This window comes from Pecten maximus, chromosome 4 (genome assembly GCF_902652985.1).
Source record: "Pecten maximus chromosome 4, xPecMax1.1, whole genome shotgun sequence".
NCBI lineage: Eukaryota > Metazoa > Mollusca > Bivalvia > Pectinida > Pectinidae > Pecten > Pecten maximus.
In genome coordinates this window covers 32,212,419-32,230,442 of record NC_047018.1, presented here as the reverse complement: position 1 = coordinate 32,230,442, position 18,024 = coordinate 32,212,419, and the positions used below count along the sequence as shown (strand labels likewise).

The window sequence follows — 18,024 nt, the reverse complement described above, 5'->3', positions numbered from 1 at the left end:
ATTCACTAATCATACAACTTGTTTATTGTTATAAATTAAAAAGCAACATATCACAAGTATACGTAGACGAACGAAGAGGACTTCGGCATTTGCGCGCGCGGGATATTTTCAAATGTTTTGGCAGTTGTTCCATCATAGAACATGGCTTTGTACATGTCATGCTACCTAGCGCCTTCGACCCACGCCAGCTGAAGGGTTCATGGTTGTTACTTTCAACTACTACCAAACATACTAGTCTTACTGTATCTTATTGTATTTCTTGTACTGTTTATATATCATGCGATAGTATTTGTATTATTTGTGTCTTGATAAAGGGTCGGGTTGCCTTGAAAATTTGCCATTTTTCATGTCCACACTGTTAGACTTACTTCGTTGCCCATATGTCTAATATAATCTATACACACAGAAAACTGTACGTTACATGTGTACAAGGAGAGTATATATATATAGTTTCCCTGTAAATAAAACGTTATTAGAATCAGAACCATATGCAATGCGGTGTGGCTTCTGTTGTCAGCGGGATAGACCATTTGTGGCAAATTTGTTTTCGCTTTATTAGTTCAAGTTATGCTACACAACACTACGGATGCGTGGTTGATAATTTGAACACAGCTACACTGATTTACACATGTACATAGAAAATGGAACGTTTACTTAATGAATTAACATAAATCAAAACATAGGCCTATGTGACGAATTACAATCATAGGTCTCCAAAGCGACATCGCGGTCAAGTGAGTTTTTACTGATTTTTTAATCGTTGCGCACATACATAGATAATGTTATATCAAACATACCATCTTATGAACAATGACAGTTATTTTGTTTTTGTTTTTTGTTTGTTTGTTTTTGTTTGTTTGTTTTTTGTTTGTTTGTTTTTTTTGTTTTTTTGCTGAAATGCATTTGTATCATTATGAAAAAAACAAACTTTCTGCTAATTCATGGCTAGCTGTGTGATATTTTTAAATCGAAAATAAATGCAGTTCAAATGCGAATCATGGTTAAGAGACATCCTTAAATGCAATGCAATATTCAACATAAACTGTTTCTATTGTTTTGGTCTCCAAATACGAAGAGAAGGGAGATAACTCTGACGTTCTTCTCCAAAGATATAACTGAATTTCAATATTATTTCTTAGTTTTAAAAAAGTTATCCAATTAATTTTGCTTACATAAAAAGAGTTCCCAGTATCGTGTTCCAGTGATCTGCTTGTTATGTCTTTGTTACCCCTCTCGATTTGAACAGTTGATGTTCAGTTCTCATATTGAGACACATATATGACATTAGTTTAATATGACGCATATATACTACCAAACCAGGGACGTACGTCACTGACTAAATCAGGGACGTACGTCCCTGACTAAACCAGAGACTATATATATGTCCCTGACCAGAGACGTATAATAAGATGTATATATATGTCCCTGCCCTGACCTAACCAAAAGCACAAGTGTTTTTTTTTAGTTTAATGTTCTTTAGTTATGACAGAGACCTATCAGAGACATATATACAGCTGGACCTATATACTAAATAGGTCTCTGGTTATGACTTGTTAGTTTTGACCCCATTGGAAATAAGCTGGTCTCAAACTTTTGTGGGTTTAATATCCTTGGTCATCTTCGCTAGCCAAGGCTTCTGATTACGTTACACTCCACAAACCCTTGGCAGATATGGTAGAAGCTATAATTATTTTATTTGTTATTTGTGTGATACTTGGATATTTCTAATACTTATCGTGGTATAATCGATATGTATGTAATTTACATGTACTGACATTATACATGTATGATATATTTGTAACTTGAAAACTACTTGTACTACGCTTTTACCTAAATAGATATTATTATTGTATCATCTCGATTTCCTTACAATTTATTCGTTTGGTTTAACCGCATGTAAAATCTCGGACATGGGAGACAAATCTTTTTGTGCTGTGATTTATCGAGTCAATTACGGCTTCCAGCGCGCACCTTGTTACCAGCCTCGGTATGGTTTAGCGTAATCACGTGACTAACAATGAGGACAGCATTGACGAGTTCTCAGTGAGACGTATCTGCTATTCTTGGATTATGGATATAAAATTTAGTTAAACCTGGATTTTTCTAAACGTCATGCAACCAAGGTTTGTATTCTTTTAAAGCATGATTTTCTTAACAATTTTGAAGTGATTTCTTCTTGTCATAGTATTAATAACGTATTAGAAGTATCGAAGTGGGAAAGAAAACATTCAAACTTTTGTCCGACTCGGATACGATAGGCCTACACAGCGGCAAAAAGTTTGGTGACATGTGTTGCACAGTGTGTACAAATATACAAGACTGTAGACGAGACTTGTGTAAATGGGATTAGTTTCGTTCTGATAGATATCATATTTACTTTGACTGTTCACAATCCACCTGTTGTGTCATTCATCAGATCAAATGGTAACATTGAAGTTGAATGCATAAACCTGTATAGATCTATATATACTAATAGTTTTAGAAGGAAACCAAATAACTTTCTAGACTTATTTTTTTTTTCAGTTTTGGCGTTATTTATTATTTATTTAATTTTTTCATCTTAATTTGAATCAATTCTCTACAAATGTATCTTCCTCTAGTATAGATTTTAGTTTTTCATTAATTAGTACTTTAGTTTTAGCTTTCATAATTAATTTGATAGTTAAGTGAATAGAGTTGTTCAATGGTGAAATAAGTTTTTTCTTATTCGATATAAACACGGGAATGAAATGATATTAAACAAATGTGATATGTTGTGTAAATTGGCCTGTACTGAATACAAAGGCCCGAAACATTTGTCAATTTTATGTGTACATTTTAGTACAGTTATCACTTGTAGTATAATTTTGAAATATTGATTTTTGGCTTGTGATTTATGAGACAATAAAAACACCATAAAATCTATATCACTTAAATCTCCGTAGGAGATCTATAGTTTGATTTGTACTTTTGATCATCTGTGAATGGTGTGCTAAGGAATTCCCCCCTAACTAGTCGCTTTTTTGTAATCATAAGCAGACACCCATCAATGATATTTCTGAACAAACATTATACATCCTGTCCAGTGATTTATGGAAAATGTATATTAGTTATATTTATGAATCACCATTTTCTGTTTGAAGGCCTTCACAGTGATCTCCAGACATAAATACCTGAATGCAATAATATTAATAGGGTACAAGGGGTGACCAGAATACAAATTAGAATCGTGAAATTAATGCATGGACCCCATCCAGACATAGAGGAATGTACTTCTGCGCTATCTGATAGCTTGTATACATGTTCAATTACATGCAACATGGTTCTACATTAAATACGAAAATAACAATTCTAAAATGTCCTATTTTCTATGTAACATTCTTTGAATGTGACTCATGATATAATTACAAAAAAAACTGTTTCCTTTAATTCTGCAAAGAATACATAAAAAATATTGTTTATGAGTTTCTGTTGCTGCTTTGCTTTAGAGAAACTGTGGAGATGTAAACTAAATGTGCATGATGCAGAGGTGTATGTGAAACAGTAATTTATATGGTGAAGATGTAGACCACAGGAATATTAGCCAGAATTAGAATGTCCAGCTGAGTGTGTTATGTCACTATAAGATAAGCTGAACATTACCACTTCTATGTTTTCTCTGTGGCCTTTCATCGGCACCACTGAAAGGCTTTTGTAAACTGTAATAGATGTCACAATGCCATAATGTACATTATTCACTATGTTTGGCCTGGCACTCTAGGTGTCACAACCTTTTCATGTCTTCGCTCTTACACTTTATACCAACATGGTCTTGTGTTTGGAGGGTTTTCTGTGTGTTTACGACATAGGTATTTATATTGTTGAATGTATTCATGTGTAACTCCAAATTCTCTCCCTGTGGTATAACCAAGAATGCCTTTAAAGTTCGAGTGGAATATCACCCTAAAGACATCAGTAGGTTTTTGTCCTTGAGTGAAATTTACTTTATCCTAGCTAGCCAGTTCAATACTTGTCTGTTTGGGATCGGTGCCTAGACTGATCAGGTCAATTTATGAGAAAATGATAACATTCTGTATTTATACAGAAAATCCAGTTACGACCAGTACTATTTTATTTCAAATGAATTTTCAAAATATGATTGTTTACAAATTTTGGATCACAGTTGTGATTTTATTATATTACACAACAATGGTTTTAACAAAAAATAAATGACCAATAGCCCTGTGGTTTTCAGTAAAAAATGAGACTCAAAATTTTGAAATTTTACGGCTTTAAATAGAACTTATGATTGTAAAATAGAAGTGTATCTTGCAGTCACATACATGAGTTTATATGTTAGAACACAAGCTAGCCCGAACACTAAAATATCTCATTTTTTTCAAATTAACTGGTATGATATTATGCTCTCAACTTACCATTTTTGTAAAACATTTGACATATGATTTGTTCAAACTATGGTATACAGCACTACAATTTGTTACTTAATATAATAATAAGAAAAAAGAAACACCAAAATAAAACAAAATTCATTCTTCCACCTAGTCAATAGAATGATGCAACTTGAATTTAATATTCAATTACAGAGCTTCCTAATTTCACCATATTTTGTCTAAAATTCATATCCTGTTTGTATTTATGACTTTACCACCACTTCATTTAGATTGACAGCTTTGTGATAAATGAAGGTTAAAAAAAAAAGTTAAGTGTGATTTTCTGATAAATAACCAACTCTAAAATTAATTTGTGGAATGAATGTGCTTCTTGTTCTTCAATAAATCATTGATTTGGGAAACTGTAGATGCAACTTTTCATTTTAAAAGACATTGTGGCATATATATATGTGACATGTTGATATGTATCTTGTAACGGGTGTAGAGAGGATAGACAGGTGATTTGACAGGTGAGGGCAATGGTTAGAAATTACGGAAATATGATCACAATTGGGCCCGGTGGTTCGAAAGAAAATGCTGGATTTGTCACACATCATTACATAACATAACATCCTGGGTACCAGGCGCCCATTGTCACCTGTACATGGATAGAACTAGCTATCAACAGGAAAATAAACTGGATTTGGTGTAAATTTAAATCTGACCTTATTTAGAATTACTGATACGCAGAATGAATATGATGATGTAATATTATATCTGATGATATTTTTAGAAGATTTATGTTGGAGACAATCTACTTTAGGTACGAATTAATTCAGTGCACTAATTTTATAGGAGCTCAATGATCTTGATAGTGAATAGATTTTAAATTACCACTTATATCATGGTTGTGAAAAAAGGAACAGATTTTGGCTTAATTTAAACAGACCATTTTGTGCCCAGCCATGTTGAAATCTGCCAAGTCATGTTGTGCAGTTGAGTATATAGATTTGTGTGGTGTGTTGTAATGAAAGGATTGAAGTTTTATCACTTAATCAAGATCCATTGAAACAATTCTTTCAATAGACATTTTCAGTGAATATTTATTTGCAATAAAAAGACCTTTGAAATTCGAAATGCTTTCAATATAGATATTTCATGACTTGTAGAGAAAAGGAAACCCTGATGACGAGTTACAAGGCTACATGTGTGGATTGGAGTTAACATTTTATTATATAAACTTGATCAGTGATTATAAGTTAATACAAAGATAACACTGCAATACATTTAGTTTTTCATTTAACATGAATGTATTTAAGCTATAAAGTGGTAGTGTAAATGACCTTGTGGTTTAATTTGACCAAGGCATTACATCAAATTAGTTCAAGGTCATATGTTTGAATCTTTTGAGAGTCTGATGGCCAGCTCTGATGTTTCTTATCAAATTGTAACCTTGACAGTGTGCCCTTGAAGTGTGGTACTAGTTGTTTCCTGCCAGATTGAGACATTGTTTCTTTCATGGTGGAATTTTGTTCAATATGACTTTATATATAGATCATCTCCTGCCAGACCTAAAACTCCAGTGCCACATTAAATTTTGTTCAGCATATAGATCTCCTCCTCCAAGTGTTTGACACTGAAGTTTTACTGAAATTTTGTTCTGTATAGTTCTGATCCTCCAAGTGTTTGACACTGAATTTTTACTTAAATTTTGTTCTGTAAAGTTCTGATCCTCCAAGTGTTTGACACTGAATTTTTACTTAAATTTTGTTCTGTATAGTTCTGATCCTCCAAGTGTTTGACACTGAATTTTTACTTAAATTTTGTTCTGTATAGTTCTGATCCTCCAAGTGTTTGACACTGAAGTTCTGCTCTAATGAAGTGTTATGTGTTGACTTTGATATATTAATCTTTTGATGTGTATTCAGTTACATTAACTGCTCATCATTACACAATATACATTGTATACCACTGGTCAAAAGTATTTTGTTTGGTAAATGCTTGACAGGAGACCTGCAGATGTCCAATGAGTTTTTTATATGAAGAAAGTAGTTTTACTTATAAATTAGTTCTATCGACCTCTTTGATATGAAGAGACTTCAAATCCAATCAAATAAAAATTCTTTTGCAAAAAATTAAAACACCAATAAAAGTATAACATCTCTAGTAATGCATTATATTAAAACAAAAAATTGACTTATTTTTCCTGTTGATCAGCAATGCAATAGCTGCTGGTTATCGAGTTCGAGTGAGTTGTCCCATTTAAATAAAATTGATATGTTCATATATATTGTCCTATGAATATTACATGAGTGTCATATATCGTCGGAGCCCCAGGTGGAGAGAAAGTTATGATGGTGAAGATATAATCTATAGTGCTATAACCTGTTGGACATTGACAAGTCTTGACGCGAGTGGGGATCTTCACTCTCTTGTAAATATTTGTGGATGTACACACTGTTTGTTCCTGTCCTGTTGTGTGGGCCTCCATACATAATGGCATTGTCTTGTGAGGCCTAACTCTTGGACAAATGTTTGTTGTCAACTGTCTCATTGATCCATCCTGGTAATCCTTCTGTCTACCTCCTTGACCTATGTGGACGACACCTCTTTCATAGTAATGGCATCTCCTGTGAGTTCTTCCTCGAGTGTTCACCACAGCAAATGTAGATTTTATATAAAAAAAATTTAAACATTATTTTGCTCCTCTAATGGGTGTTATTTTGCTTTCATTCTTGAACTAAACTTTCCTCACTTTCTGCGACTTCCTCATAGTTTTAATGACTAGGAGAAACAATCATATTGTACATGTATGTTATATCTGTAACGTTTGATGTTTTAGAACAGACATAAATATGGATATTGATCCTTAATACGAATGATCACCTGCTTAAAGTTTAAAATACCGTAATGAAAGAAAGAAATTCTATTTCAAAGGCCAGTTGAGATTATAGCCACCAAGTATACACAACAGCTGTCGGTACACCTGGCGTAATGTTGTGTATCCTTCAACAGAACATAAAAACTACCTGTAAATACATGGTTTTATCCTACATGTTCAACCAGCAGGGGGTACAAGGATAAAAATAAACTTACTATTCTTGAAATACTGTAGGAAATTCATAGAAAGTACATACAGAATTTTCATCGGTTGTCAAACGCGCTTCTATTTACCAGGTTTGTAATCACTTAGTTTAATACTTATTACCTTCCTTAGTTTATAGGGTAATGATTTAATTATAACAAAGAAATAATCATTACTGTATTGACATAAACAATTTGATATTAACTTAGATTGGTTTAATAGAAAAACTAGTTACACAAACTACCGCTGTACAAATTTTATATACATTAATTGGTACAATGCTCTTCGGTATAAATATAGACAGGATTATTTCAGGTATCAAAATCTTAATTTTGTATTGTTCATGTATACTAAGATTTTGAACATATTCAAAATTCTTATGGTGGTTGTTATATCTTCTTTGAATTATTTTAAACAGGTCTATTTTAATTGATTCAAGATTAGTAACATTGATATTGGTTAATTACCATCATACACAACAAGTAGGCATTTCAAAGTTGTTGTTTTTTTACACAGGCACTTTTATGTCAAACAAGGTCATCTTGTACACAAATATATATATGGAGACTAATTTACCACAAGACTACAAATTATTTGAAAGCCTATTTCCAATATACCTGTACCAATACATTATACCTGTGGCCATACATTAAGCCATGTACTTTTACCAATTTATCTGTATTCTTCAGGTTGATTTGAAGTATGATAGTAAATGTTGACACAGATTTGTATATAGAAGACACATTAATCATCTGACTAATGGAAGGTATCATTAAAAATGGATTAATAATATATGTATTTAACCTCAAGCATGTCACAAACAACCCTGTTTGGCCTCAAAACAGCAAACTTGACACTGTTTGGCCTCAAAACAGCAAACTTGACACTGTTGTCCTCAAAACAACATACACTGTTGTCCACAAAACAACAAACAGCACAGTTCAACACTGTTTGGCTTCAAAACAACAAACAGCACATGCAGCTCAACACTGTTAGGCCTCAAAACAACAAACAGCACAGCTCAACACTGTAAGGCCTCAAATCAAGAAACAGCACAGCGCAACACTGTTAGGCCTCAAAACAACACTACACTGTTGTCCTCAAAACAACAAACAGCACAGCGCATCACTGTTAGGCCTCAAAACAACACTACACTGTTGTCCTCAAAACAACAAACAGCACAGCGCAACACTGTTAGGCCTCTAAACAACAAACTTGACACTGTTTTGCCTCAAAACAACAAACTACTACACTGTTGTCCTCAAATAAATTTGACCATTTGTCAGGCCAAAGTTTATCATGTAGCTAGTAAATATTCTAAATATAAAAAAAAACGGATGGACCCTGCTGAATTTATAATTAACAGACAATAATTATATATAAGCACATGACTAATAGTAATAAGCCCATCCATATATCATGCTGTTTAGTAAAATTGCAAACACATGTAATTTGTCAACTTCGCTAGCCAAGGGTGTTCAATAAGATATATACTCTCCTATTCACAGGAGAGTATCCTATTGAACACCCTTGGCTAGCGAAGTTGGTAATTTGTATGTCTGACCTGTAATAAAGCCCGCCTCCCAGATATTGAGTTGGAGGCTATGCGATGGCCTATAGGCCTAAATCTTTGGTAACCCATGGTCCTGACACTGACGGTCAGAGAGCATGGTCCTGACACTGACGGTCAGAGAGCATGGTCCTGACACTGACGGTCAGAGAGCATGGTCCTGACACTGACGGTCAGAGAGCATGGTCCTGACACTGACGGTCAGAGAGCATGAGGAACAAGGATAAAAATCCAGTCATTCTTGAAATACTGAAACAAATTCTATTACCGCGGCAGTCATCAAACACGATTGTATTTACCTTGTTTGTAATTACCAAGTTTAATACTAATTACCTTCCATAGTTTATAGTGTAATGATACATATCAAAGAAATAATCATTAATGTATTGACATAAACAATTTGATATTAGCTTAGATTGGTTAATAGAAAAACTAGCTATACAAACTACCGCTGTGCAAACTGTGTATATATATACTGGAGTATACAGTATGCTCTAGTTACACGGCTCCAGCACAGTGTACAGGTGTATAGTTGTGTCTGATTCTAAAGTATGGACAGGATATTTCAGGTATTAAAATCCAAATTTTACATTGTACATGTACACCGGATTTTTAAACACAATCAAAATTCTTGTGTGGTTGTTGACATCTTCTTATTTGAATTATTTTAAACAGTTAATGATTTAAGATCAGATGGAAACTTGCCAAAGTATTTTGAGTTAATAGAATTTGGAAGTTAAGGTGGGACAGCTGTTTGATGTACTATGTCCATTTATGACCAAACTCTAGTTCACACAAATAAAACGTCGCTGGGATTAAATGGTGAACTTGTTATCTGAATGGTTGCATTTATGAATTGGCGTCACTTGAGCAGTTCGGTGCTAACCTATCGGGTCGTAATAGCATTGTGATTCCCTATTGGATGGATGTGTGTACCTAATGGATATATAGATATTGGATATAAACCCAGATACCTATTGAGGTTCCGACCCTAATCCTATTCATATTGCCTGTTTTCTTTAATCATTGGTGTGTTGGTAAACAAAAAAGCCTGGCCAGGTTGATGTTCATATCTGGAGAAGTTTTGGCGCTTTGTATGCAATTAACTAAGATAACCCGAGGAGTTCTGCCCTTCATTGCTAATCGCTTTTGCTATAATTATAAATACCTGAAGGGCCCACATATAGTCCAGGTACTGCCAGTTCCAACTGTCCAGTTTTACTGTTGATGGAGATTATCCAGTGATTTGGAAATTCTCATTAGTGGGATATAATTGAATGCATGTGTAACCTTGGAATAACCTCGCCTACAAATGGAGATTGCCATGGTTTTGGACTTTCAGGTAAAGTACCTGAAGAGGTGTTCATGTCCATGCCATTAAGAAGATTTATTGAAGGTATTTACCAATTGGTTATAACTACAATCTGTTTCATAGATTTTAGGATAGGGTTATTCAATATACACAACATGTACAATTAATTAGTTGTGAATTTGATGGGTACATTGAATTTAGAGGCCACCAGGAATAGTGCTGTGCTCTCATTTTTGATTTAACATACACGTGTTATCAATAATGTAAAGATGTGAAGGAGCTAAAGAGTTGTTGAAAGGGTTGACTTCACCAAAGGCTGGCTAAGAGTAGTTGTAAGAGTTGACTTCTGCACAGACTGGCCAGTGAAGTGTGGTCAGTGTTGAAACGGTACCCTACTCAGCAGACTAGTTAATTTACCCACAGGACCTTGACACACTCATGGCTCCGAAAGAAATATTAAACTCCAGGCAGTGCTGACCCCCAGAGTTAAACATTTTCATTCTAGTTCATATATATAGGAGTGTGTCAATTGCCAGCCCCTTTGGTACAACCAAAAATTTGAAGAAAGGAGGCATTGTTTTGCTGAAGATATGATGAAATGGAACATAGAATTGTGTTAATTTTATTAGGTCATCTGACCCAAAGGGTCAGGATGACCTATAGTCATCGTGCTTCGTCCGTCGTCGTCCGCCGTGCGCCGTGCGCCGTCCGTAAACTTTTTCTTTCAAAACGCTACTCCTCCTTAACGCTTGGGTGGATTACTTCCAAATTTGGTTTGAAGCATCATTGGGGGAGGGCAATAATATTTTATATAAATGAGGCTGGTCTGACCCCTGGGGCCAGAAGGGCGGGGCCCCAAAAAGGGAACTTAGGTGAATATTGCTATAAAATCCTACTCCTCCTTTACCCTTAGGTGGAGTACAACTAAATTTGGTGTGAAACATCATTGGGGGAGGGCGGTCATATTTTATATAAATGAAGTTGGTGTGACCCCTGGGGCCTGAGGGGCGGGGCCCCAAAAGGGGAACTTTGATGAAATTTTGCTATAAAATCCTACTCCTCCTTAACCCTTTAGTAGATTTCAACCAGATATGTTGTGAAACATCATTGGGGGAGGGTGGTCATATTTTATATAAATGAGGCTGGTGTGAGCCCTGGGGCCAGAGTGACGGGCCCAAAAAAGGGAACTTTGATGAAATTTTGCTATAAAATCCTACTCGTCCTTAACCCTTTGGTGGATTTCAACCAGATATTGTGTGAAACATCATTGGTGGAGGGTGGTCATATTTTATATAAATGAGGCTGGTGTGGCCCCTGGGGCCAGAGGGGCGGGGCCCCAAAAGGGGAACTTTGATGAAATTTTGCTGTAAAATCCTACTCCTCCTAACACCCATAGTGAATTATTACCAAATTTGGTGTGAAACATCATTGGAGGAGGACAATCATATTTTATATAAATGAGGCTGGTTTGACCCCTAGGGCCAGAGGGGCGGGGCCCCAAAAGGGGAACTTTGGTGAATTTTTGCTATAAATCCTACTTCTCTCTAACCGTTGGGTGGATTAATACGAAATATGGTGTGAAACATCCTTTGGGAAGGATGGTCATATTTTATATAAACGAGGCTAGTGTGACCCCTGGGGCCTGAGGGGCAGGGCCCCAAAAGGGGAACTTTGGTGAATATTTGCTGTTAAATCCTAATCCTCCCTAACCTTTTGGTGGATTACAACCAAATTTGATGTGAAACATAAGGTGACGGCAATCATATTTTTTAATGAGACAGGTTTGACCCCTGGGGAAAAAAAGATGGGGCAAAAGGAGCGCTTAGGTTAAACATTTCTTAAAAATGCAATTCCTCCTTAATGCCTTAATTGATTACAACCATATTTAGTATGAAACATCATTGGGGAAAGGCAATCCTAATTGATATAAATGAGTCTTGTCTGACCCATTGGGACAGAGGGGCATGCCCCAAAAATGGGAACTTGGCTAAAATTTTGCTTTATGATGCTGCTCTTCCTGGACAAGCTAAATGGATAAAAACCAAATTTGATCTAAAACATAACTGGCTGCGATAAATAATTTATGGTAATAATGCTGGATTGGGGTGTGTGTCCCTGCTGTGAGTGTAAGTGTTTGTCAGATGACCGTTAAGGCCCATGGGCCTCTTGTTTTTCAAGGCTTCTGTTTACAAATTGTTGTGGATAGATTCTAGATTGATATAGAACCCCTTGAAAATACCTTGGTACCAATTACATAATACATGTCGTCCAGGGACTGTATCTATAGTATACAAATCATAATCTTGATAATATCTTGGTAATTAACCCATTGATACATGCAAGGTTATTATTATGTACATAACAGTTTCCAATCCTAACGACTAAATCCTTCATGAATTTTTTTCATGGAATAATCAGTATTTTTGTCAGGAATTCTGAACAAAATGTGAACAACACCAATTGAATTTTAAATGTGCTTGTGACATTATATAGGTTAACATAGAATATTTGATGACAAATTGAACACCAGATTCATTTCATCGTAAAGCCAAGCTATTTTTGGTGTTAAAAGATTCCTATCTATCTGAGTGACGCCATTTTGTAGGTTACATTATATTATGACTACAACCACACTATATATAGTGTCAATATTCCTAGAAACTGGGTGCACCAAACCAGGGACGTACAAGATTATCATACGTACATGACCAAATGAAAAAAATACAGGATCTAATTTAGAAGGGAAAAAAAATATATCAAGACAATGTGTGTGGCTGAATACATTTGTTTATATGTGATTCCCATGCATGGCCACCATTGTTGCTGGTTATTGACAAGATGACCAATGTACATACAGGTATGTGATGAGTAGTAGTAAATCATGAACAAATTATGTTGAACATTTTCTGATCTGTCATTTGGGTGACTAGAAACAACCAATGAATAAGGGTGTTGCAAGCAAAATCAATTGTGCAATTGTATATCGCAGACTAAAGATGGTGGGTATTTCGGAACTATTCAGTTATAATTAAGACACATTGTTTAATTTTGTCGTTATTTTCCTCACTTTCTTTTTTGGTTTTGAGTAAGTGATGGGTGTTGTATGGTAGATAATGACTGATAAATTAGAATATCAACAACTGATTGATCAGAGCCGATGGCCTGCTGTGGGTTCTATCAACATGTTGACGACCAATGATTGGTTTAGTCCAATCAATTGGATTCTATTTGCAGTATTTACTTTGTACGTAAGGGATACAAAAGGCCCTGTGTCACCTTCCTGAGGGGAACTGACTCAGGTATTCAAAAATCGTATTTGCCATCATCAAATCATTTTAGGGCATTTTCAATTCATTGTCTATTCATTCCTTGGTTAAATAAATCATCCGGAATGTTGTAATTATGTATATTTGAAAACTGTGACTATTGACAATAATTAATATACAGCTATAGGTTGACCTATAATTATATATAAATAATTGAGTACAATATTTGTACCTATATATAATGCCAGGCGCGTAGCTGCCGTGTCACATCAGCCCGTGCTTGCACATCATTTTTCGAAAAAGATGTATTTAAGTCAAGAAGTGTAATTAACATTTGACGTTTGTTCTGAATACTTCTAACCTTTTGTGTCATTTAACTTACTGACCAGTACGTTTTAAATTTACGTTCATACATAAAAATGGACTAATCAAGATAATTTTGTTGTATCTGGTAACATAATCAGAAGCCTTGGCTAGCGAAGATTGTACTTGGATAGTCCAAATACAACCAAATGGCACCATTTGAAGTTCAAATTATTATTTTTTTGGATGTCCCCAGAACCCTCTAGAATGCTTGCATGGTGTGGTTACACCAGTGCTTACACATCAAGTATGGTCCAGCTACGCCACTAAATGCATTGTCGCTAGAGATGTCCTCCTCACTAGAATAACACAGTTTTCAAATTGAACCTCCCTGTATACTTATATTTTAATCACGATTTATGTGTGTAACTTTATGGTATTGACTGGAAAATTAGATATGTACAATGTCCAGCAGGTTTCATGTAGACACACATTACAATTTTATCTGTGAAGCTGTAATACTTACCAGTATGACTATATAATGAGATTATAGGGAATGGTAACAGTCTGTACAGAGAAGATGATCACATGTAAAGGATTCAGAATAAACATGTAGTCAACAGGCAAGAAATGACTTCATCATTTAGGGATTAAAGTGACTTTCTGGCGGTTTTATCAAGGGAATGTAATCCACAATGATTTGCTTCCATTGAATTGGTGTCTTTTAATAATAATGACCTACAAGCTGGTGTATTGAATGAAAAGACGAATTCACAACACAGGGATCGAGAACAAAATCATAATAAGCAGTATCAGTACGAAAAATACAGTATAACAAGAAGATCAGGACCTAACATAATCGATTATTAGAATTATGTCACAATGAAGGAAAACTAATTCTTTGTGTCAGGTGTCATTTTGTCCGTTTTTAGACTCGTATTGAAGGAATTATGTCTTACTTACACGCCACTCTCGCTGGTTGGTCCTTTGGCACAGAGGTTGATACATTTCATCCAACTTACAGCCTGTTAATTTGTTCTAATGTCAAATGTAGAAATTCCATATTAGGAGCAGTCACAAAATACAGGTATATGGCAAGGTCATAATCTCCTAGCCTCTTAATACACGAATCACTAATTATGCTTGAAAGCCTATTATATATATGTATGTAGAAAATATTGAACTTAGAGGCAGGTCTTTTTTGAGTTCCAAGTTGATAGATGTTGTTTATTGTGAGAAAACAATTAATGATTCAATTATATAATGTCCCACAGTTGATATGTAGTGTAATGGCTGTCTGGCATGAGGTCTATACATTAATTCCTCTGTGATGCCTTTCCCTAACAAGGTGACTTGATCACACTTGTAGCATAGAGAGATAACATCAGTAATGATCATAGCTATATAGCAGCACCCCTCCAGGTCTGGTATTATTTCGTTCAATTATGAATTCGACATTTGACAGGCTTGGAATAAATGGTTTATTTGCTTATAATTCAAATGATATCACTAGTTATATTTAAACAATATATGTACATATCTCTGGTTAGGACTGCAGAACCAAGACTCTTTCATGAGTCAGGAAATGATTTTTTTGTTGCTGTCAATCAAAGTTCCTATAGCCACTCCGTAAAATATCTTAAAATATCTTTCACGCTACCAAACTCCGCCAGACGCCACAGAGACGGCTGTTTACCTGTCACCAACATTCAGTGTTGATCAATAGATTTAATTTAGTTTTATATCAGTTTCCTGTGTCATGAATAATGTGTTGTACAGGTTTGATTACCTAGATCTGTTGTAGAATACAATAAATCTGTGTCAAGGAAATAAGACTTCAGCTAGACATTTTTCTTACATTTTATGTTTAGTTGACTTCAGTTCTTTAATTGCCAATTTTACAAACAGATTTTAGCTTTGGAAAACCAACATGTATACCTGAGTGCATATAGTTTTTGACCTTCATCCTGTATATTGACAAGAGACTAATTCAAAACGAGCAATGTCATTTGAGATAATTACCCAACAAACCAAAACATTTGAAACGCTATGACATTCCATTACAGAAAATTATTGAACTTGATTGAATTAATTGAATATTGTAGTGAGGAATTTCAGTATTAATCAAGCATCATATCTAGGAATTTTGTCTTGCTTGATTTATAAATCTGATAAGATTGTCTAAGAGTCCCATTATATAGTGATAAATTATAATTGCATACTTGTGACACTGTCAAATGGGTGCATGGGTTTTGTTCCTCGGGCCAAATTACCAGTACTTGACAATTAAATGGTTAAATACGGAGGTAATGTGCATGTGATAGTTACAGTGGCATATAGTTTTGAAAGTGATATCTGCTATCGAAGGGGGCGGTGGGTGTCACAGCAAAAGAAGTTATGATTATATTAAAAGAAACACTTGTTTGAGCGAGAAAGTACATCTCATTAGTCATTACCCTAGTTCACTTTACAGGTACATCTCATTACCCAAGTTAACTCTACAGGTATATCTCATTACCCAAGTTAACTTTATAGGTACATCTCATTACCTTAGTTAACTTTACAGGTACATCTCATTACCCAAGTTAACTTTACAGGTACATCTCATTACCCAAGTTAACTTTACAGGTACATCTCATTATCTAAGATCTAAGTTAACTTTACAGGTAGATTTCATTACCCAAGTTAACTCTACAGGTCAAGTACCTCTATTAACCGAGTTAATTTTACAGGTACATCTCATTACCCAAGTTAACTTTACAGGTACATCTCATTACCCAAGTTAACTTTACAGGTACATCTCATTACCTTAGTTAACTTTACAGGTACATCTCATTACCCAAGTTAACTTTACAGGTACATCTCATTACCCAAGTTAACTTTACAGGTACATCTCATTACCCAAGTTAACTTTACAGGTACATCTCATTACCTTAGTTAACTTTACAGGTATGTACATCTCATTACCCTAGTTAACTTAACAGGTAGATATCATTACCTTAGTTAACTTTACAGGTACATCTCATTACCCAAGTTAACTTTACAGGTACATCTCATTACCCTAGTTAACTTTACAGGTACATCTCATTACCCAAGTTAACTTTACAGGTACATCTCATTACTCAAGTTAACTTTACAGGTACATCTCATTACTCAAGTTAACTTTACAGGTACATCTCATTACCCTAGTTAACTTTACAGGTACATCTCATTACCTTAGTTAACTTTACAGGTACATCTCATTACCCAAGTTAACTTTACAGGTACATCTCATTACTCAAGTTAACTTTACAGGTACATCTCATTACTCAAGTTAACTTTACAGGTACATCTCATTACCCAAGTTAGCTTTAAAGGTACATCTCATTACCCAAGTTAACTTTACAGGTACATCTCATTACCTTAGTTAACTTTACAGGTACATCTCATTACCCTAGTTAACTTAACAGGTAGATATCATTACCTTAGTTAACTTTACAGGTACTGTATATATGGTATTTATGCATGAAAGTGGGAAGTTTATATGGAATATACATGTATTTGTATCCATATGGGCAATTTAAAGAACGAATTCCAACAGTGTGGACACTGAAAAATGTCAAATTTTTCGAGGCAATCCGCCCCTTTATCAAGACACGAGGAATACAATCACAATCACACGATATATAAACAGTACTAGCTATATAGAAATACAATAAGATACAGTAAGAGTAGTATATACAGTATTATATTACATCTTTATCTATAGGTATAAAGGTATTGAGATCTTGTCTTAGGACTATTTTAATGATTTATTTGTATCTGTGCTGTCTGTAGAGGGAAATGTGACCTTATTCTGTAAAGGACAAACAAGAACGCGGGGACGTGCAGGAGTTGTACTAGGATACCACAGATTATGATTTAAATGTCTTGTCATGTAAATTTTTTAACAGAATTCCACTGCACTGAGGTAATCTTGTGATAGAAATTCAATTTTACAGCTAATACAACTCCCTAGTCTGTGTGTGTAGCATTGTAGTTTCTGTGGCGATCATGTCATACTGCCTTTTGAGTCGGTTTTAGGGAGGGGCTAGGAGTGGTTTGTATATATTGTACATAACACAGGCTTGTGGAATTCTAATCTACCTCAAAACCTGTGA

General features: G+C 34.9%; 1 protein-coding gene across 4 annotated transcripts in view; it reads left to right on the top strand.

Moving 5' to 3' along the window:
- The first annotated feature begins 2,009 nt into the window (after positions 1 to 2,009).
- Positions 2,010 to 18,024, top strand: part of LOC117325849 (erbin-like) — an 82,409-nt gene continuing 66,394 nt past the window's right edge. For all 4 annotated transcript variants that reach the window (XM_033882347.1, XM_033882346.1, XM_033882343.1 and 1 more), the window contains exon 1: positions 2,010 to 2,123. The gene's annotated coding sequence lies outside the window, so the exon portion shown is untranslated. The remainder of the gene's footprint in view (positions 2,124 to 18,024) is intronic.